The sequence below is a fragment of the Telmatherina bonti genome (genome assembly GCF_933228915.1).
Source record: "Telmatherina bonti genome assembly, chromosome: 15".
In the NCBI taxonomy this organism is placed as follows: domain Eukaryota; kingdom Metazoa; phylum Chordata; class Actinopteri; order Atheriniformes; family Telmatherinidae; genus Telmatherina; species Telmatherina bonti.
The window spans coordinates 37,123,857-37,147,335 of NC_136613.1; positions in this window are offsets into that span (position 1 = coordinate 37,123,857).

Consider the following 23,479-nt stretch of genomic DNA (forward strand, 5'->3'; position numbering starts at 1 on the left):
GGAAGACGTCTGTCTCGTCTCTGTGGGACAGAAACTCTGGAAGACGTCTGTCTCGTCTCTGTGGGACAGAAACTCTGGAAGACGTCTGTCTCGTCTCTGTGGGACAGAAACTCTGGAAGACGTCTGTCTCGTCTCTGTGGGACAGAAACTCTGGAAGACGTCTGTCTCGTCTCTGTGGGACAGAAACTCTGGCAGCTCGCAGCCTCAATCACACATCATTTTTTTATTTATTTTGTTTATTCCAGCTGTAAAACTGATGTCTCCTGTGACTCTGGCTTTGTTTGACATGAATCATGAAGGTCCTCCTGGTTTCCATGGAGATGAAGGTCCTGCTGGTTTCCATGGAGATGAAGGTCCTGCTGGTTTCCATGGAGATGACGGGGGTTTCATGGTGCAGTATTCGCTCTTCCTATCAGAAACTATCTTGGGCTTCACATCTTTCTGGACCCTCTGTCATGGTTTCCCCTGGCTGTGAGGTTTCTCTCCTGGATTTGTAGGTGGGGCTGAGCAGGCTCCCTGGAGGTTCAGGATGCAGTCTGGAGAGCTGATGGAACACCTGCTGCTCATCTGGCACTGCTATTTAAGCACCTGCAGGAGCTCCAGTCTCTGCCAGATTATCCAACAGTTCCTTGGTAAATCCGGCTGCTTGAGGTGTTCTGTTATCGAAACGTTGTTTAACCATTGTTTTTTGCTCCTGCAGGTGACACAGTGCTGCCTTGCCTCACCTGGATCCACTCCACCAATCCCAGAGTTATTTCCAGCTGTTCCACCTGCCTGTTCGCCCTGCTATCTCGTTCACCACTCCTGACAACTTGACTACCCCCCCTCCAGCCAATCAACCACCCCTGCAATAACCTTTTTCTCTGGAACTTCATTTCTTTGGACTCTGCTAATTCTCTTCTCCTTCTAGAAATTCAACCTGGACAGAGAACACCCAAACAATTCTACATACTTGTGCAATAAATTGTGCTCATTGATCACTTGCTGTCTGCATCTTGGGTCCAACCTGGTGTGGCAGTTTTTCCCTGCCGTGACACCCTCATGTTGTGTCTGAGGTGAATGTCAGGTCTGTCCCTGCATTCTCCTGTTTGACCACTGACTGACAGCGGTGTCCATCATCAACTGAAGGGTTCCTGAAATATTTCTTCAGGGGTGTAAAGTTTGAACACGATATGATATTAGGTAAGGGATAATGCCTGATGAGGTGTCCATTATCAGAAATTAATGAATAAGGAGGTGTGAACAATCCATCACAAAGTCCATTAATTTCTGATAATGGACACCTGGAAGACGTTATACTTATAGCACGGTTTCTTATGAAAGAAAAATTAAATCAATTATTAATATCTTAATGTTTGTTTTCTTTAAACAAACAAATTGTACATTTTTCACAAGAAGTGGCGAAGTGTACTTTAATGTTTCCCATTGTGACATATTGCCATATAACCAGCTCTGGTTACGGACACTGCAGTGTCAGTGTAGGGAAGCGAGATGATGCTTAATGTTTTGTTACATGATAAAATATCATTTCAGAGGACAAGTGCACCTCTTACCAGCTGTGTGTCTGTGGAACTTCACTTCAGCTCCCACCTCTGATATGCTTCTGACCTACTTTCGGAAGCAGAGATCTGATCGATCAACCTTGGACAACATCAATTCAATTCAATTCAACTTTATTTATATAGCGTCAAATCACGGCAATGCCATCTCAAGATGCTTTACAGACAGAGGGGAAAACATCATGAAGGCCAATTCATAACAGCCTATATAAGGAAACCAACAGATTGAGTTGAGTCCAACTCAATCTCCCATCCTGAGCAAGCACACTGGCGACAGTGGGAAGGAAAAAACTCCCTTTTAACAGGAAGGAAACCTCCGGCAGAACCCGGCTCAGGACAGGCAGCCATCTGCCTCTGCTGTGTGGGGGGGAAGAGGACAGAAAGACAACGGACAACAGGAACTGCTACTCCCGGGGGGGGAACTGCTGATGCAGGACTTTTAAAAAATGCTCTGAATCTGGAGTCTGGACTCACGCTGGCAGGGTGGGTACCATCACATTGTGAGGATGTGTCAAAAGGGATTGTTGACCTTGAACTGTGAGGTACTCCCCTGACCCACCAAGCCATTCTTTGTGAGGAAATGAGACCATGAGGGGGAACAGAAAGAAGAGCAGAGATGAGAACAGAAAGGACAGATTTTATAATTAAGATTGTGCATGAAATGGTTATCTGTGGTCAATAAACCTGAACACAAAGGTTCAGATCTGTACGGAAGGAAACAGAGCAAGCCTCGGCCCATATGGGACATGTCTGTGTGTGTGTGTGTGTGTGTGTTGGGGGGGGGGGGGGGGGGGGGTTAGCAGGAAAAGGTATGGAACACAGGAGACCCTGGCCACTGATAGGCACTCATGAAGCCTCTTCAGCAGGTTAGCTTCAACATAATTAAAAAGATAAACCTTATGAGCAGGGCACAGAGATAAGGGCTGTAATGAGAGCACGGAGGCCGATCATCCAATGAGAGCAGGAGGGTGGGGGTAAGAGGGCGGTCTCAGGGGAAATAAACTCCAACCTGTCAATCATCTGACAGAGATAAGTGTGGATATGGAGCCCTGAGCAGAACTAGGAAAGCATGATGCGTAGCTTAATGTAGTAAGCGTTTACACTGAATGAAGTCCTTCAGTACTTCAAACCAGTAGAAAGTCTGGTTTCAATGGTCAACCATTACCATGTTACCAGTCGATCAAACTAGCAGGAAGTATGGTTCTCAATGGTTAATAATGTCACAACGTAAAGTCTTTGGGTATTGATCCACAGCTCAATAACCATGGTTAATCAGTAGTTACTAATAAAGTTCATACGGAATGATGCTCCATGATAATTCAGTGTATCAAAAGAGAAGTCAGTCGTATCAATCCAACCTGGTACCATGTCAGATCAAAAAAAGTTGGAAAATTTCATCAGAGATCACGATCACATCACCATGAGAATCTCCCGTTCCAACTCATCACCATGAGAATCACCCGTTCCACCTCATCACGATGAGAATCTCCCGTTCCACCTCATTACCATGAGAATCTCCCGTTCCACCTCATCACCATGAGAATCTCCCGTTCCACCTCATTACCATGAGAATCTCCCGTTCCACCTCATCACCATGAGAATCTCCCGTTCCACCACATCATGATGAGAATCTCCCGTTCCACCTCATCACGATGAGAATCTCCCGTTCCACCTCATCACCATGAGGATCTCCCGTTCCACGTCATCACGATGAGAATCTCCCGTTCCACCTCATCACCATGAGAATCTCCCGTTCCACCACATCATGATGAGAATCTCCCGTTCCACCTCATTACCATGAGAATCTCCCGTTCCACCTCATCGCGATGAGAATCTCCCGTTCCACCTCATTACCATGAGAATCTCCCGTTCCACCTCATCACGATGAGAATCTCCCGTTCCACCTCATTACCATGAGAATCTCCCGTTCCACCTCATCACGATGAGAATCTCCCGTTCCACCTCATTACCATGAGAATCTCCCGTTCCACCTCATTACCATGAGAATCTCCCGTTCCACCTCATCGCGATGAGAATCTCCCGTTCCACCTCATTACCATGAGAATCTCCCGTTCCACCTCATCACGATGAGAATCTCCCGTTCCACCTCATTACCATGAGAATCTCCCGTTCCACCTCATCACGATGAGAATCTCCCGTTCCACCTCATTACCATGAGAATCTCCCGTTCCACCTCATTACCATGAGAATCTCCCGTTCCACCTCATCACGATGAGAATCTCCCGTTCAACCTCATTACCATGAGAATCTCCCGTTCCACCTCATCATGATGAGAATCTCCCGTTCCACCTCATCATCATGAGAATCTCCCGTTCCACCTCATCACCATGAGAATCTCCCGTTCCACCTCATCATAATGAGAATCTCCCGTTCCACCACATCATGATGAGAATCTCCCGTTCCACCTCATTACCATGAGAATCTCCCGTTCCACCTCATCACCATGAGAATCTCCCGTTCCACCTCATCGCGATGAGAATCTCCCGTTCCACCTCATTACCATGAGAATCTCCCGTTCCACCTCATCACGATGAGAATCTCCCGTTCCACCTCATTACCATGAGAATCTCCCGTTCCACCTCATCACGATGAGAATCTCCCGTTCCACCTCATTACAATGAGAATCTCCCGTTCCACCTCATTACCATGAGAATCTCCCGTTCCACCTCATCGCGATGAGAATCTCCCGTTCCACCTCATTACCATGAGAATCTCCCGTTCCACCTCATCACGATGAGAATCTCCCGTTCCACCTCATTACCATGAGAATCTCCCGTTCCACCTCATCACGATGAGAATCTCCCGTTCCACCTCATTACCATGAGAATCTCCCGTTCCACCTCATTACCATGAGAATCTCCCGTTCCACCTCATCACGATGAGAATCTCCCGTTCCACCTCATTACCATGAGAATCTCCCGTTCCACCTCATCATGATGAGAATCTCCCGTTCCACCTCATCATCATGAGAATCTCCCGTTCCACCTCATCACCATGAGAATCTCCCGTTCCACCTCATCATCATGAGAATCTCCCGTTCCACCACATCATGATGAGAATCTCCCGTTCCACCTCATCACGATGAGAATCTCCCGTTCCACCTCATTACCATGAGAATCTCCCGTTCCACCTCATCACGATGAGAATCTCCCGTTCCACATCATCACGATGAGAATCTCCCGTTCCACCTCATCATGATGAGAATCTCCCGTTCCACCTCATCACGATGAGAATCTCCCGTTCCACATCATCACGATGAGAATCTCCCGTTCCACATCATCACGATGAGAATCTCCCGTTCCACCTCATCACCATGAGAATCTCCCGTTCCACCTCATCACCATGACAATCTCCCGTTCCACCTCATCATGATGAGAATCTCCCGTTCCACCTCATCACCATGAGAATCTCCCGTTCCACCTCATCATCATGAGAATCTCCCGTTCCACCACATCATGATGAGAATCTCCCGTTCCACCTCATCACCATGAGAATCTCCCGTTCCACCTCATCACGATGAGAATCTCCCGTTCCACCTCATTACCATGAGAATCTCCCGTTCCACCTCATCACGATGAGAATCTCCCGTTCCACCTCATTACCATGAGAATCTCCCGTTCCACCTCATCACCATGAGAATCTCCCGTTCCACGTCATCACGATGAGAATCTCCCGTTCCACCTCATCACCATGAGAATCTCCCGTTCCACCACATCATGATGAGAATCTCCCGTTCCACCTCATTACCATGAGAATCTCCCGTTCCACCTCATTACCATGAGAATCTCCCGTTCCACCTCATCGCGATGAGAATCTCCCGTTCCACCTCATTACCATGAGAATCTCCCGTTCCACCTCATCGCGATGAGAATCTCCCGTTCCACCTCATTACCATGAGAATCTCCCGTTCCACCTCATCACGATGAGAATCTCCCGTTCCACCTCATTACCATGAGAATCTCCCGTTCCACCTCATCACCATGAGAATCTCCCGTTCCACGTCATCACGATGAGAATCTCCCGTTCCACCTCATCACCATGAGAATCTCCCGTTCCACCACATCATGATGAGAATCTCCCGTTCCACCTCATTACCATGAGAATCTCCCGTTCCACCTCATTACCATGAGAATCTCCCGTTCCACCTCATCGCGATGAGAATCTCCCGTTCCACCTCATTACCATGAGAATCTCCCGTTCCACCTCATCGCGATGAGAATCTCCCGTTCCACCTCATTACCATGAGAATCTCCCGTTCCACCTCATCACAATGAGAATCTCCCGTTCCACCTCATTACCATGAGAATCTCCCGTTCCACCTCATCACGATGAGAATCTCCCGTTCCACCTCATTACCATGAGAATCTCCCGTTCCACCTCATCACGATGAGAATCTCCCGTTCCACCTCATTACCATGAGAATCTCCCGTTCCACCTCATCACGATGAGAATCTCCCGTTCCACCTCATTACAATGAGAATCTCCCGTTCCACCTCATTACCATGAGAATCTCCCGTTCCACCTCATCACGATGAGAATCTCCCGTTCCACCTCATTACCATGAGAATCTCCCGTTCCACCTCATCACGATGAGAATCTCCCGTTCCACCTCATTACCATGAGAATCTCCCGTTCCACCTCATTACCATGAGAATCTCCCGTTCCACCTCATCATCATGAGAATCTCCCGTTCCACCACATCATGATGAGAATCTCCCGTTCCACCTCATCACGATGAGAATCTCCCGTTCCACCTCATTACCATGAGAATCTCCCGTTCCACCTCATCACCATGAGAATCTCCCGTTCCACCTCATCACGATGAGAATCTCCCGTTCCACATCATCACGATGAGAATCTCCCGTTCCACCTCATCATGATGAGAATCTCCCGTTCCACCTCATCACCATGACAATCTCCCGTTCCACCTCATCATGATGAGAATCTCCCGTTCCACCTCATCATCATGAGAATCTCCCGTTCCACCTCATCATCATGAGAATCTCCCGTTCCACCACATCATGATGAGAATCTCCCGTTCCACCTCATCACCATGAGAATCTCCCGTTCCACCTCATCACGATGAGAATCTCCCGTTCCACCTCATTACCATGAGAATCTCCCGTTCCACCTCATCACGATGAGAATCTCCCGTTCCACCTCATTACCATGAGAATCTCCCGTTCCACCTCATCACCATGAGAATCTCCCGTTCCACCTCATCACCATGAGAATCTCCCGTTCCACCTCATCACCATGAGAATCTCCCGTTCCACCTCATCACCATGAGAATCTCCCATTCCACCTCATCACCATGAGAATCTCCCGTTCCACCTCATCACGATGAGAATCTCCCGTTCCACCTCATCACCATGAGAATCTCCCGTTCCACCTCATTACCATGAGAATCTCCCGTTCCACCTCATTACCATGAGAATCTCCCGTTCCACCTCATCACGATGAGAATCTCCCGTTCCACATCATCACGATGAGAATCTCCCGTTCCACGTCATCACGATGAGAATCTCCCGTTCCACCTCATCATGATGAGAATCTCCCGTTCCACCTCATCACGATGAGAATCTCCCGTTCCACCTCATTACCATGAGAATCTCCCGTTCCACCACATCATGATGAGAATCTCCCGTTCCACCTCATCACGATGAGAATCTCCCGTTCCACCTCATTACCATGAGAATCTCCCGTTCCACCTCATCACGATGAGAATCTCCCGTTCCACCTCATCACCATGAGAATCTCCCGTTCCACCTCATCATCATGAGAATCTCCCATTCCACCACATCATGATGAGAATCTCCCGTTCCACCTCATCACCATGAGAATCTCCCGTTCCACCTCATTACCATGAGAATCTCCCGTTCCACCACATCATGATGAGAATCTCCCGTTCCACCTCATCACGATGAGAATCTCCCGTTCCACCTCATTACCATGAGAATCTCCCGTTCCACCTCATCACGATGAGAATCTCCCGTTCCACCTCATTACCATGAGAATCTCCCGTTCCACCTCATTACCATGAGAATCTCCCATTCCACCTCATCACCATGAGAATCTCCCGTTCCACCTCATTACCATGAGAATCTCCCGTTCCACCTCATCACCATGAGAATCTCCCGTTCCACCTCATCACGATGAGAATCTCCCGTTCCACATCATCACGATGAGAATCTCCCGTTCCACGTCATCACGATGAGAATCTCCCGTTCCACCTCATCATGATGAGAATCTCCCGTTCCACCTCATCACCATGACAATCTCCCGTTCCACCTCATCATGATGAGAATCTCCCGTTCCACCTCATCATCATGAGAATCTCCCGTTCCACCTCATCATCATGAGAATCTCCCGTTCCACCACATCATGATGAGAATCTCCCGTTCCACCTCATCACCATGAGAATCTCCCGTTCCACCTCATCGCGATGAGAATCTCCCGTTCCACCTCATTACCATGAGAATCTCCCGTTCCACCTCATCACGATGAGAATCTCCCGTTCCACCTCATTACCATGAGAATCTCCCGTTCCACCTCATCACGATGAGAATCTCCCGTTCCACCTCATCACGATGAGAATCTCCCGTTCCACCTCATTACCATGAGAATCTCCCGTTCCACCTCATCACGATGAGAATCTCCCGTTCCACCTCATCACCATGAGAATCTCCCGTTCCACCTCATCATCATGAGAATCTCCCATTCCACCACATCATGATGAGAATCTCCCGTTCCACCTCATCACCATGAGAATCTCCCGTTCCACCTCATTACCATGAGAATCTCCCGTTCCACCACATCATGATGAGAATCTCCCGTTCCACCTCATCACGATGAGAATCTCCCGTTCCACCTCATTACCATGAGAATCTCCCGTTCCACCTCATCACGATGAGAATCTCCCGTTCCACCTCATTACCATGAGAATCTCCCGTTCCACCTCATTACCATGAGAATCTCCCGTTCCACCTCATCACCATGAGAATCTCCCGTTCCACATCATCACGATGAGAATCTCCCGTTCCACATCATCACGATGAGAATCTCCCGTTCCACCTCATCATGATGAGAATCTCCCGTTCCACCTCATCACCATGACAATCTCCCGTTCCACCTCATCATGATGAGAATCTCCCGTTCCACCTCATCATCATGAGAATCTCCCGTTCCACCTCATCATCATGAGAATCTCCCGTTCCACCACATCATGATGAGAATCTCCCGTTCCACCTCATCACCATGAGAATCTCCCGTTCCACCTCATCACGATGAGAATCTCCCGTTCCACCTCATTACCATGAGAATCTCCCGTTCCACCTCATCACCATGAGAATCTCCCGTTCCACCTCATTACCATGAGAATCTCCCGTTCCACCTCATCACCATGAGAATCTCCCGTTCCACCTCATCACCATGAGAATCTCCCGTTCCACCTCATCACCATGAGAATCTCCCGTTCCACCTCATCACCATGAGAATCTCCCATTCCACCTCATCACCATGAGAATCTCCCGTTCCACCTCATCACGATGAGAATCTCCCGTTCCACCTCATCACCATGAGAATCTCCCGTTCCACCTCATTACCATGAGAATCTCCCGTTCCACCTCATTACCATGAGAATCTCCCGTTCCACCTCATCACGATGAGAATCTCCCGTTCCACCTCATCACCATGAGAATCTCCCGTTCCACCTCATCATCATGAGAATCTCCCGTTCCACCACATCATGATGAGAATCTCCCGTTCCACCTCATCACGATGAGAATCTCCCGTTCCACCTCATTACCATGAGAATCTCCCGTTCCACCACATCATGATGAGAATCTCCCGTTCCACCTCATCACGATGAGAATCTCCCGTTCCACCTCATTACCATGAGAATCTCCCGTTCCACCTCATCACAATGAGAATCTCCCGTTCCACCTCATCACCATGAGAATCTCCCGTTCCACCTCATCATCATGAGAATCTCCCATTCCACCACATCATGATGAGAATCTCCCGTTCCACCTCATCACCATGAGAATCTCCCGTTCCACCTCATCACGATGAGAATCTCCCGTTCCACCTCATTACCATGAGAATCTCCCGTTCCACCTCATCACGATGAGAATCTCCCGTTCCACCTCATTACCATGAGAATCTCCCGTTCCACCTCATCACCATGAGAATCTCCCGTTCCACCTCATCACCATGAGAATCTCCCGTTCCACCTCATCACCATGAGAATCTCCCGTTCCACCTCATCACCATGAGAATCTCCCATTCCACCTCATCACCATGAGAATCTCCCGTTCCACCTCATCACCATGAGAATCTCCCGTTCCACCTCATCACCATGAGAATCTCCCGTTCCACCTCATTACCATGAGAATCTCCCATTCCACCTCATTACCATGAGAATCTCCCGTTCCACCTCATCACGATGAGAATCTCCCGTTCCACCACATCATGATGAGAATCTCCCGTTCCACCACATCATGATGAGAATCTCCCGTTCCACCTCATCACGATGAGAATCTCCCGTTCCACCTCATTACCATGAGAATCTCACGTTCCACCTCATCACGATGAGAATCTCCCGTTCCACCTCATTACCATGAGAATCTCCCGTTCCACCTCATTACCATGAGAATCTCCCGTTCCACCTCATCACCATGAGAATCTCCCGTTCCACCTCATTACCATGAGAATCTCCCGTTCCACCTCATCACCATGAGAATCTCCCGTTCCACCTCATCACGATGAGAATCTCCCGTTCCACATCATCACGATGAGAATCTCCCGTTCCACCTCATCACGATGAGAATCTCCCGTTCCACCTCATTACCATGAGAATCTCCCGTTCCACCTCATCACGATGAGAATCTCCCGTTCCACCTCATTACCATGAGAATCTCCCGTTCCACCTCATCACCATGAGAATCTCCCGTTCCACCTCATCACGATGAGAATCTCCCGTTCCACCTCATCACCATGAGAATCTCCCGTTCCACCTCATCATGATGAGAATCTCCCGTTCCACCTCATCACCATGAGAATCTCCCGTTCCACCTCATCATGATGAGAATCTCCCGTTCCACCTCATCACCATGAGAATCTCCCGTTCCACCTCATCATGATGAGAATCTCCCGTTCCAAAGGAAATAAAATAACTTCACAGCAGATAAAGTTGTTCATTCTTGACACTTGGCTTTAGGTACAAATCAGAGGAGAGCATTACATTTTTTCAGGTGAACATACTTTTTTAACCTACATTTTATATGCTTCAGGCATCCATGTGGCTCTGTGGCCAGTCTTACAGTATGAACAAATCATTTCACCGAATTCATATCATCATACACAGGGGTTGGGCTTTTAACATGTTAGTTATGGTAAATAAATTCAGGAAAAAGTGTAAACAATTTCCTGGTGTAATAATCGATGAACATAATGGCATACGCTTGCACAAGTGGCACTGATTATTCAGATCCATGTAGGACCTGAATTTTTAAGAAAAAGTGACTATCTACAAATGTAGCAGCTTTATCTTGTGATATTAGAGACTTTTGGAGACTAACATGAGCTCACTCTGTGAAAAGCAGCATCATCTTGGGTTGGCAAAAATATGGCACACAGATTGCTGTCCTGTTTGCTGCGATGCTGGACAGGACCGGTAAAAATAATACTGGTTCCAGTGGGGAACCAGCTGACTCTATGGGCAACTCTGTGTGATCAGAACATAAAGGCTGATGTTAACCTGTGACGTCTCGGACTTGCTCTAAACAGGACAAAACAAAATACAAATAAAAATTGATGAATCAATGTAGTGTTGTACCATCTTGCTCAGCAGAGAATCAGTCAGCGCTCCGATAGACACCAGGTCGCGGTATCTGCTATTTTCCAGCAAAGAAAAGGAGTTTCACTTTCATCATTGCTGAGAATGTTGTTTTAATTATTTAGAACAGGAAATTATGGAACGGCTTTATTACTTTTGTGATGTGGATCAGTACCAGACAGAACCGACCCACTTTAACTGAAGGTACAAATCTGTCTGTAAGACATGTATATCTGTGCTGTTCTTAATATTTACTAAGTTATTGTATGTCTTCAAATTATTTAATTTGTGTGAATTATTCGGAAAGTTAATCTCAAAATTCTGTACATATTTATGAATAATTTGATAGACATTTATGAGATAAATTTCTCTCCATAGGTGTCGCTATCCGGGCTGATTCTGGGTTCCAGGTTAGATTTTCTCTGAACACCAGTATTCTAACTACCAGCTTTATGTTTTATAAAGTCTCTCTGTCAGCTGTCAGGAGTGCCGTTATCAGGTCCGTTAGCATATTCAGCATTTATCCAAACATAAACAAGCTTTTCTTTCTCTGTCCTCTGTATTTCTATAGATTGCAGGTTATTGTGACTGAAGTGAAGACCAATCTGGACCTTGCTGATCCCTCACAGCTGAGCACTGGTGTGTGTCATGACCCAGACAGGTTCGGTGCCTTCATGGCTGGTAGCTCCGCAGCCTCACAGCTGCCAGAATAACTCAAATGTATTCATATAGCAAATAATTCCCACCCTTCAAAACACACATATAACAATCTGTTCCAGTTGTACACATGTGAGTCTTCCCCACTCGGGTGTGGAAATGATCTGGGAGCAGGTTTTCTCTTTCTGCGCCAGCCTACCATGTGAGCCCTGCACAGGCGGCTGCCTCCTGATTGACAGTCAGCTCGTCTCTGCGACACCAGGTTGCTCTTATGTAGAGTTTCATGGCGTGAATGCAGGCGTCTCCTGTGAAATACCCCCTCCCTGCTCCGTCTTTGACACCCCCGATTAGGAGGGAAAGCTGCGTGGAGAGAATACACCTCTAAAAGGAACAACGTGTGGTGCTGTGAGGTGGAAAGTGAGCTCTCTTGTTACAGGGCCTGCAGTGGAGCTTGTTTACATGAACACCTGAGGAGGAACAGGCTGTACAACCTGACAGCCGCTGCTGCTTCATCTCCAAAGAAGAAGAAAAAAAAAGAAACAGCAGAGGCAGTGCTGCTGCTTTCAGTGGGCATGCAGGTGCGCATTTGTCAAAGAAAATCAGCTTTTTTAAGCAGACAAGTAAAAAATGAGCTAACAAGCCAATCGCTACACTGATGATATCCTGGGATTTAGAAAAACAGAAGTGGTTGCTTTCAGCCTGAACAGCTCAGAGACTAGAGGACGTAATTATCCTCCCACCTCGTGTCTCTCAGTTGTCTCTGGTTCCCACCTCAGCTTTCCATTTCAGCTTCATTTTCAGAAATTACAACAGTCACCTCAGATGCTAATAAACATGAAGCATGTAGCTCCTCTTATGTGAAGAAGTCAGGAGGGATCAGATGCTCCAGCAGAGAACATACAGATCTGATCCAGTTCAGATCGCAAACTGATTGGTTAAAGTTGTCATCACATATTCATAGAGTTTAAAGATCTGGCGTGCAGCTCTAATGAGATCCATTAGAACAAAAGACTGAAGAATCTGCCTGCAGTCAGCAGGATGCTCCATTTATCCTGATGTTATCCTGATGTTATCCTGATGTTATCCTGCTGTTATCCTGGTGTTATCCTGATGTTATCCTGATGTTATCCTGCTGTTATCCTGGTGTTATCCTGCTGTTATCCTGATGTTATCCTGCTATTATCCTGATGTTATCCTGCTGTTATCCTGATGTTATCCTGCTGTTATCCTGATGTTATCCTGGTGTTATCCTGGTGTTATCCTGATGTTATCCTGCTGTTATCCTGATGTTATCCTGATGTTATCCTGATGTTATCCTGATGTTATCCTGCTGTTATCCTGATGTTATCCTGCTATTATCCTGCTGTTATCCTGCTGTTATCCTGCTATTATCCTGGTGTTATCCTGATGTTATCTTGATGTTATCCTGGTGTTATCCTGGTGTTATCCTGCTGTTATCCTGATGTTATCCTGCTATTATCCTGATGTTATCCTGCTATTATCCTGATGTTATCCTGATGTTATCCTGCTGTTACCCTGATGTTATCCTGATGTTATCCTGGTGTTATCCTGATGTTATCCTGCTGTTATCCTGATGCTATCCTGGTGTTATCCTGCTGTTATCCTGATGTTATCCTGCTGTTATCCTGATGTTATCCTGCTATTATCCTGCTGTTATCCTGCTGTTATCCTGCTGTTATCCTGCTATTATCCTGGTGTTATCCTGATGTTATCTTGATGTTATCCTGGTGTTATCCTGGTGTTATCCAGATGTTATCCGGATGTTATCCTGCTATTATCCTGATGTTATCCTGCTATTATCCTGATGTTATCCTGATGTTATCCTGCTGTTACCCTGATGTTATCCTGATGTTATCCTGGTGTTATCCTGATGTTATCCTGCTGTTATCCTGATGCTATCCTGGTGTTATCCTGCTTTTATCCTGGTGTTATCCTGATGTTATCCTGGTGTTATCCTGCTATTATCCTCATGTTATCTTGCTGTTATCCTGCTGTAATCCTGGTGTTATCCTGCTATTATCCTACTGTTATCCTTCTGTTATACTGATGTTATCCTGATGTTATCCTGATGTTATAATGGTGCTATCCTGATGTAATCCTGATTTTATCCTGCTGTAATCCTGGTGTTATCCTGCTGTTATCCTGATGTTATCCTGATGTTATCCTGCTATTAACCTGATGTTATCCTGGTGTTATCCTGATTTTATCCTGCTCCTTTCCTGGTGTTATCCTGATGTTATCCTGCTATTATCCTGGTGTTATCCTGATGTTATCCTGCTGTTACCCTGATGTAATCCTGATGTAATCCTGCTAATATCCTGATGTTATCCTGGTGTTATCCGGATGTTATCCTGCTCTTATCCTGGTGTTATCCGGATTTTTTCCGGATGTTATCCTGATGTTATCCTGCTGTTATCCTGCTATTATCTTGATGTTATCTTGGTGTTATCCTGATGTTATCCTGCTCCTTTCCTGGTGTTATCCTGATGTTATCCTGCTGTCATCCTGATGTTATCTTGATGTTATCCTGCTGTTATCCTGATGTTATCCTGCTGTTATCCTGCTTTTATCTTGATGTTATCCTGATGTTATCCTAATGTTATCCTGCTGTTATCCTGATGTTATCCTGGTGTTATCCTGATGTTATCTTGGTGTTATCCTGATGTTATCTTGGTGTTATCCTGGTGTTATCCTGATGTTATCCTGATGTTATCCTGCTATTATCCTGCTGTTATCCTGATGTTATCCTGGTGTTATCCTGATGTTATCCTGATGTTATCCTGCTATTATACTGCTATTATCCTTATGCTATCCTGCTGTCATCCTTATGTTATCCTGATGTTATCCTGGTGTTATCCTGATGTTATCCTGGTGTTATCCTGATTTTATCCTGCTCCTTTCCTGGTGTTATCCTGATGTTAGCCTGCTATTATCCTGGTGTTATCCTGATGTTATCCTGCTGTTATCCTGATGTTATCCTGCTCTTATCCTGCTGTTATCCTGGTTTTATCCTTATGTTATCCTGCTGTTATCCTGATGTTATCCTGCATTAATCCTGGTGTTATACTGCTATTATCCTGCTCTTATCCTCATGTTGTCCTGCTCTTATCCTGCTGTATTCCTGGTGTTATCCTGATGTTATCCTGGTGTTATCCTGCTGTCATCCTGATGTTATCCTGCTGTTATCCTGATGTTATCCTGGTGTTATCCTGATGTTATCCTGCTGTTATCCTGATGTTATCTTGTTGTTATCCTGATGTTATCTTGGTGTTATCCTGGTGTTATCCTGATGTTATCCTGCTGTTATCCTGCTTTTATCTTGATGTTATCCTGATGTTATCCTGATGTTATCCTGCTATTATCCTGATGTTATCCTGCTGTTACCCTGATGTAATCCTGATGTAATCCTGCTAATATCCTGATGTTATCCTGGTGTTATCCAGACGTTATCCTGCTATTATCCTGCTGTTATCCTGATATTATCTTGCTGTTAACCTGGTTTTATCCTTATGTTATCCTGCTGTTATCCTGATGTTATCCTGCTCTTATCCTGCTGTTATCCTGGTGTTATCCTGATGTTATCCTGGTGTTATCCTGCTATTATCCTGATGTTATCTTGATGTTATCCTGGTGCTATCCTGATATAATCCTGATGTTATCCTGCTGTAATCCTGGTGTTATCCTGCTATTATCCTGCTGTTATCCTGCTGTTATCCTGATGTTATCCTGCTCTTATCCCGGTGTTATCCTGATGTTATCCTGCTGTCATCCTGATGTTATCCTGATGTTATCCTGGTGTTATCCTGATTTTATCCTGCTCCTTTCCTGGTGTTATCCTGCTATTATCCTGCTGTTATCCTGCTGTTATCCTGATGTTATCCTGCTCTTATCCTGCTGTCATCCTGATGTCATCCTGATGTTATCCTGCTATTATCCTGATGTTATCCTGGTGTTATCCTGATGTTATCCTGCTGTTATCCTGATGTTATCCTGGTGTTATCCTGATGTTATCCTGCTGTTATCCTGATGTTATCCTGCTATTATCCTGCTTTTATCCTGATGTTATCCTGGTGTTATCCTGATGTTATCCTGATGTTATCCTCCTATTATCCTGCTGTTATCCTGATGCTATCCTGCTGTCATCCTGATGTTATCCTGATGTTATCCTGCTATTATCCTGATGTTATCCTGGTGTTATCCTGATGTTATCCTGCTCCTTTCCTGGTGTTATCCTGATGTTATCCTGCTATTATCCTGATGTTATCCTGCTGTTATGCTGATGTTATCCTGCTCCTATCCCGGTTTTATCCTTATGTTATCCTGCTGTTATCCTGATGTTATCCTGCTGTAATCCTGCTGTTATCCTGATGTTATCCTGGTGTTATCCTGATGTTATCCTGATGTTATCCTGCTATTATCCTGCTGTCATCCTGGTGTTATCCTGATGTTATCCTGGTGTTATCCTGCTATTATCCTGATGTTATCCTGGTGTTATCCTGATGTTATCCTGCTTTTATCCTGCTGTTATCCTGATGTTATCCTGATGTTACCCTGCTCTTATCCTGCTGTTATCCTGGTGTTATCCTGATGTTATCATGGTTTTATCCTGCTATTTTCCTGATGTTATCCTGCTGTTATCCTGATGTTATCCTGCTCTTATCCCGGTGTTATCCTGATGTTATCCTTCTGTCATCCTGATGTTATCCTGGTGTTATCCTGCTGTCATCCATATGTTATCCTGCTGACATCCTGATGTTATCCTGGTGTTATCCTGATGTTATCCTGCTCCTTTCTTGGTGTTATCCTGATGTTATCATGCTATTATCCTGGTGTTATCCTGATGTTATCCTGCTGTTATCCTGGTTTTATCCTTATGTTATCCTGATGTTATCCTGATGTTGTCCTGGTGTTATCTTTATGTTATCCTGCTCTTATCCTGCTGTTATCCTGATGTTATCCTGATGTTATCCTGGTGTTATCCTGATGTTATCCTGCTGTTATCCTGATGTTACCGTCCTGTTATCCTGATGTTATCCTGGTGTTATCCTGATGTTATCCTGGTGTTATCCTGCTGTTATCCTGATGTTATCCTGCTATTATCCTGCTGTTATCCTGATGTTATCCTGCTATTATCCTGCTGTTATCCTGATGTTATCCTGATGTTATCCTGGTGTTATCCTGCTCTTATCCTGCTGTTATCCTGGTGTTATCCTGATGTTATCCTGATGTTATCCTGCTATTATCCTGATGTTATCCTGCTATTATCCTGATGTTATCCTGGTGTTATCCTGATGTTATCCTGCTGTTATCCTGATGTTACCGTCCTGTTATCCTGATGTTATCCTGATGTTATCCTGCTATTATCCTGCAGTTATCCTGATGTTATCCTGCTATTATCCTGCTGTTATCCTGGTGTTATCTTTATGTTATCCTGGTGTTATCCTGCTCTTATCCTGCTGTTATCCTGGTGTTATCCTGATGTTATCCTGGTGTTATCCTGCTATTATCCTGATGTTATCCTGATGTTATACTGGTGCTATCCTGATGTAATCCTGATTTTATCCTGCTGTAATCCTGGTGTTATCCTCCTATTATCCTAATGTTATCCTTCTGTTATCCTGATGTTATCCTGCTCCTTTCCTGGTGTTATCCTGATGTTATCCTGCTGTCATCCTGATGTTATCTTGATGTTATCCTGCTATTATCCTGGTGTTATCCTGATGTTATCCTGCTGTTACCCTGATGTAATCCTGATGTTATCCTGCTAATATCCGGATGTTATCCTGCTGTTATCCGGATGTTATCCTGCTCTTATCCTGGTGTTATCCGGATGTTTTCCGGATGTTATCCTGATGTTATCCTGCTCTTATCCTGCTGTTATCCTGGTGTTATCCTGCTGTTATCCTGGTGTTATCCTGCTGTCATCCTGATGTTATCCTGCTGCCATCCTGATGTTATCCTGATGTTATCCTGCTATTATCCTGATGTTATCCTGGTGTTATCCTGATGTTATCCTGCTCCTTTCCTGGTGTTATCCTCATGTTATCCTACTATTATCCTGATGTTATCCTGATGTTATCCTGCTGTTATGCTGATGTTATCCTTCTCCCATCCTGGTTTTATCCTTATGTTATCCTGCTGTTATCCTGATGTTATCCTGCATTAATCCTGGTGTTATACTGCTATTATCCTGCTCTTATCCTCATGTTGTCCTGGTCTTATCCTGCTGTTGTCCTGGTGTTATCCTGATGTTATCCTGGTGTTATCCTGCTGTCATCCTGATGTTATCCTGCTGTTATCCTGATGTTATCCTGGTGTTATCCTAATGTTATCCTGCTGTTATCCTGATGTTATCTTGTTGTTATCCTGATGTTATCTTGGTGTTATCCTGGTGTTATCCTGATGTTATCCTGCTGTTATCCTGCTTTTATCTTGATGTTATCCTGATGTTATCCTGCTATTATCCTGATGTTATCCTGCTGTTATCCTGGTGTTATACTGCTGTTATCCTGGTGTTATCCTGCTGTTATCCTGATGTTATCTTGTTGTTATCCTGATGTTATCCTGATATTATCCTGCTATTATCCTGCTGTTATCCTGATGTTATCCTGCTATTATCCTGCTGTTATCCTGGTGTTATCCTGATGTTATCCTGGTGTTATCCTGCTATTATCCTGATGTTATCCTGGTGTTATCCTGATGTTATCCTGCTTTTATCCTGCTGTTATCCTGATGTTATCCTGGTGTTATCCTGCTATTATCCTGATGTTATCCTGATGTTATCCTGGTGCTATCCTGATGTAATCCTGATGTTATCCTGCTGTTATCCTGGTGTTATCCTGCTGTTATCCTGCTGTTATCCTGATGTTATCTTGTTGTTATCCTGATGTTATCCTGATATTATCCTGCTATTATCCTGCTGTTATCCTGATGTTATCCTGCTATTATCCTGCTGTTATCCTGGTGTTATCCTGATGTTATCCTGGTGTTATCCTGCTATTATCCTGATGTTATCCTGGTGTTATCCTGGTGTTATACTGCTGTTATCCTGGTGTTATCCTGCTGTTATCCTGCTGTTATCCTGATGTTATCTTGTTGTTATCCTGATGTTATCCTGATATTATCCTGCTATTATCCTGCTGTTATCCTGATGTTATCCTGCTATTATCCTGCTGTTATCCTGGTGTTATCCTGATGTTATCCTGGTGTTATCCTGCTATTATCCTGATGTTATCCTGGTGTTATCCTGATGTTATCCTGCTTTTATCCTGCTGTTATCCTGATGTTATCCTGGTGTTATCCTGCTATTATCCTGATGTTATCCTGATGTTATCCTGGTGCTATCCTGATGTAATCCTGATGTTATCCTGCTCTTATCCTGGTGTTTTCCTGATGTTATCCTGCTGTCATCCTGATGTTATCCTGATGTTATCCTGGTGTTATCCTGATTTCATCCTGCTCCTTTCCTGGTGTTATCCTGATGTTATCCTGCTATTATCCTGGTGTTATCCTGATGTTATCCTGGTGTCATCCTGCTGTCATCCATATGTTATCCTGATGTTAACCTGCTATTATCCTGATGTTATCCTGATGTTATCCTGCTATTATCCTGCTGTTATCCTGATGCTATCCTGCTGTCATCCTGATGTTATCCTGATGTTATCCTGCTATTATCCTGATGTTATCCTGGTGTTATCCTGATTTTATCCTGCTCCTTTCCTGGTGATATCCTGATGTTAGCCTGCTATTATCCTGGTGTTATCCTGATGTTATCCTGCTGTTATCCTGATGTTATCTTGCTGTTATCCTGGTTTTTTCCTTATGTTATCCTGCTGTTATCCTGATGTTATCCTGGTGTTATCCTGCTATTATCCTGATGTTATCCTGATGTTATCCTGGTGCTATCCTGATGTAATCCTGATGTTATCCTGCTGTAATCCTGGTGTTATCCTGCTATTATCCTGCTGTTATCCTGCTGTTATCCTGATGTTATCCTGCTCTTATCCCGGTGTTATCCTGTTGTTATCCTGCTGTCATCCTGATGTTATCCTGATGTTATCCTGGTGTTATCCTGATTTTATCCTAGTCCTTTCCTGGTGTTATCCTGATGTTATCCTGGTGTTATCCTGCTGTCATCCATATGTTATCCTGCTGTCATCCTGATGTTATCCTGATGTTATCCTGCTATTATCCTGCTGTTATCCTGCTCTTATCCTGATGTTATCCTGCTCTTATCCTGGTGTTATCCTGATGTTATCCTGCTCTTATCCTGCTGTTATCCTGGTGTTATCCTGATGTTATCCTGGTGTTATCCTGCTGTCATCCTGATGTTATCCTGCTGTCATCCTGATGTTATCATGATGTTATCCTGCTATTATCCTGATGTTATCCTGGTGTTATCCTGATGTTATCCTGCTCCTTTCCTGATGTTATCCTGATGTTATCCTGCTATTATCCTGATGTTACCCTGGTGTTATCCTGATGTTATCCTGCTCCTTACCTGGTGTTATCCTGATGTTATCCTGCTGTTATCCTGATGTTATCCTGGTGTTATCCTGATGTTATCCTGCTGTTATCCTGATGTTATCCTGCTATTATCCTGCTTTTATCCTGATGTTATCCTGGTGTTATCCTGATGTTATCCTGATGTTATCCTGCTATTATCCTGCTGTTATCCTGATGTTATCCTGATGTTATCCTGCTATAATCCTGCTGTTATCCTGATGCTATCCTGCTGTCATCCTGATGTTATCCTGATGTTATCCTGCTATTATCCTGATGTTATCCTGGTGTTATCCTGATTTTATCCTGCTCTTATCCCGGTGTTATCCTGATGTTATCCTGCTCTTATCCTGCTGTTATCCTGGTGTTATCCTGATGTTATCCTGGTGTTATCCTGCTGTCATCCTGATGTTATCCTGCTGTCATCCTGATGTTATCATGATGTTATCCTGCTATTATCCTGATGTTATCCTGGTGTTATCCTGATGTTATCCTGCTCCTTTCCTGATGTTATCCTGATGTTATCCTGCTATTATCCTGATGTTATCCTGGTGTTATCCTGATGTTATCCTGCTCCTTTCCTGGTGTTATCCTGATGTTATCCTGCTGTTATCCTGATGTTATCCTGGTGTTATCCTGATGTTATCCTGCTGTTATCCTGATGTTATCCTGCTATTATCCTGCTTTTATCCTGATGTTATCCTGGTGTTATCCTGATGTTATCCTGATGTTATCCTGCTATTATCCTGCTGTTATCCTGATGTTATCCTGATGTTATCCTGCTATAATCCTGCTGTTATCCTGATGCTATCCTGCTGTCATCCTGATGTTATCCTGATGTTATCCTGCTATTATCCTGATGTTATCCTGGTGTTATCCTGATTTTATCCTGCTCCTTTCCTGGTGTTATCCTGATGTTAGCCTGCTATTATCCTGGTGTTATCCTGATGTTATCCTGCTGTTATCCTGATGTTATCTTGCTGTTATCCTGGTTTTATCCTTATGTTATCCTGCTGTTATCCTGATGTTATCCTGCTCTTATCCTGCTGTTATCCTGGTGTTATCCTGATGTTATCCTGGTGTTATCCTGCTGTCATCCTGATGTTATCCTGCTGTCATCCTGATGTTATCATGATGTTATCCTGCTATTATCCTGATGTTATCCTGGTGTTATCCTGATGTTATCCTGCTCCTTTCCTGGTGTTATCCTGATGTTATCCTGCTATTATCCTGATGTTATCCTGCTGTTATGCTGATGTTATCCTGCTCCTATCCTGGTTTTATCCTGATGTTATCCTGCTCCTTTCCTGGTGTTATCCTGATGTTATCCTGCTGTTATCCTGATGTTATCCTGGTGTTATCCTGATGTTATCCTGCTGTTATCCTGATGTTATCCTGCTATTATCCTGCTTTTATCCTGATGTTATCCTGGTGTTATCCTGATGTTATCCTGATGTTATCCTGCTATTATCCTGCTGTTATCCTGATGTTATCCTGATGTTATCCTGCTATAATCCTGCTGTTATCCTGATGCTATCCTGCTGTCATCCTGATGTTATCCTGATGTTATCCTGCTATTATCCTGATGTTATCCTGGTGTTATCCTGATTTTATCCTGCTCCTTTCCTGGTGTTATCCTGATGTTAGCCTGCTATTATCCTGGTGTTATCCTGATGTTATCCTGCTGTTATCCTGATGTTATCTTGCTGTTATCCTGGTTTTATCCTTATGTTATCCTGCTGTTATCCTGATGTTATCCTGCTCTTATCCTGCTGTTATCCTGGTGTTATCCTGATGTTATCCTGGTGTTATCCTGCTGTCATCCTGATGTTATCCTGCTGTCATCCTGATGTTATCATGATGTTATCCTGCTATTATCCTGATGTTATCCTGGTGTTATCCTGATGTTATCCTGCTCCTTTCCTGGTGTTATCCTGATGTTATCCTGCTATTATCCTGATGTTATCCTGCTGTTATGCTGATGTTATCCTGCTCCTATCCTGGTTTTATCCTGATGTTATCCTGCTGTAATCCTGCTGTTATCCTGATGTTATCCTGGTGTTATCCTGATGTTATCCTGATGTTATCCTGATGTTATCCTGGTGTTATCCTGCTGTCATCCTGATGTTATCCTGCTGTCATCGTGATGTTATCATGATGTTATCCTGCTATTATCCTGATGTTATCCTGGTGTTATCCTGATGTTATCCTGCTCCTTTCCTGGTGTTATCCTGATGTTATCCTGCTATTATCCTGATGTTATCCTGCTGTTATGCTGATGTTCTCCTGCTCCTATCCTGGTTTTATCCTGATGTTATCCTGCTGTAATCCTGCTGTTATCCTGATGTTATCCTGTTGTTATCCTGATGTTATCCTGATGTTATCCTGCTGTTATCCTGATGTTATCTTGTTGTTATCCTGATGTTATCTTGGTGTTATCCTGGTGTTATCCTGATGTTATCCTGCTGTTATCCTGCTTTTATCTTGATGTTATCCTGATGTTATCCTGATGTTATCCTGCTGTTATCCTGGTGTTATACTGCTGTTATCCTGGTGTTATCCTGATGTTATCCTGGTGTTATCCTGGTGTTATCCTGATATTATCCTGCTATTATCCTGCTGTTATCCTGATGTTATCCTGCTATTATCCTGCTGTTATCCTGGTGTTATCCTGATGTTATCCTGGTGTTATCCTGCTATTATCCTGATGTTATCCTGGTGTTATCCTGATTTTATCCTGCTCCTTTCCTGGTGTTATCCTGATGTTAGCCTGCTATTATCCTGGTGTTATCCTGATGTTATCCTGCTGTTATCCTGATGTTATCTTGCTGTTATCCTGGTTTTATCCTTATGTTATCCTGCTGTTATCCTGATGTTATCC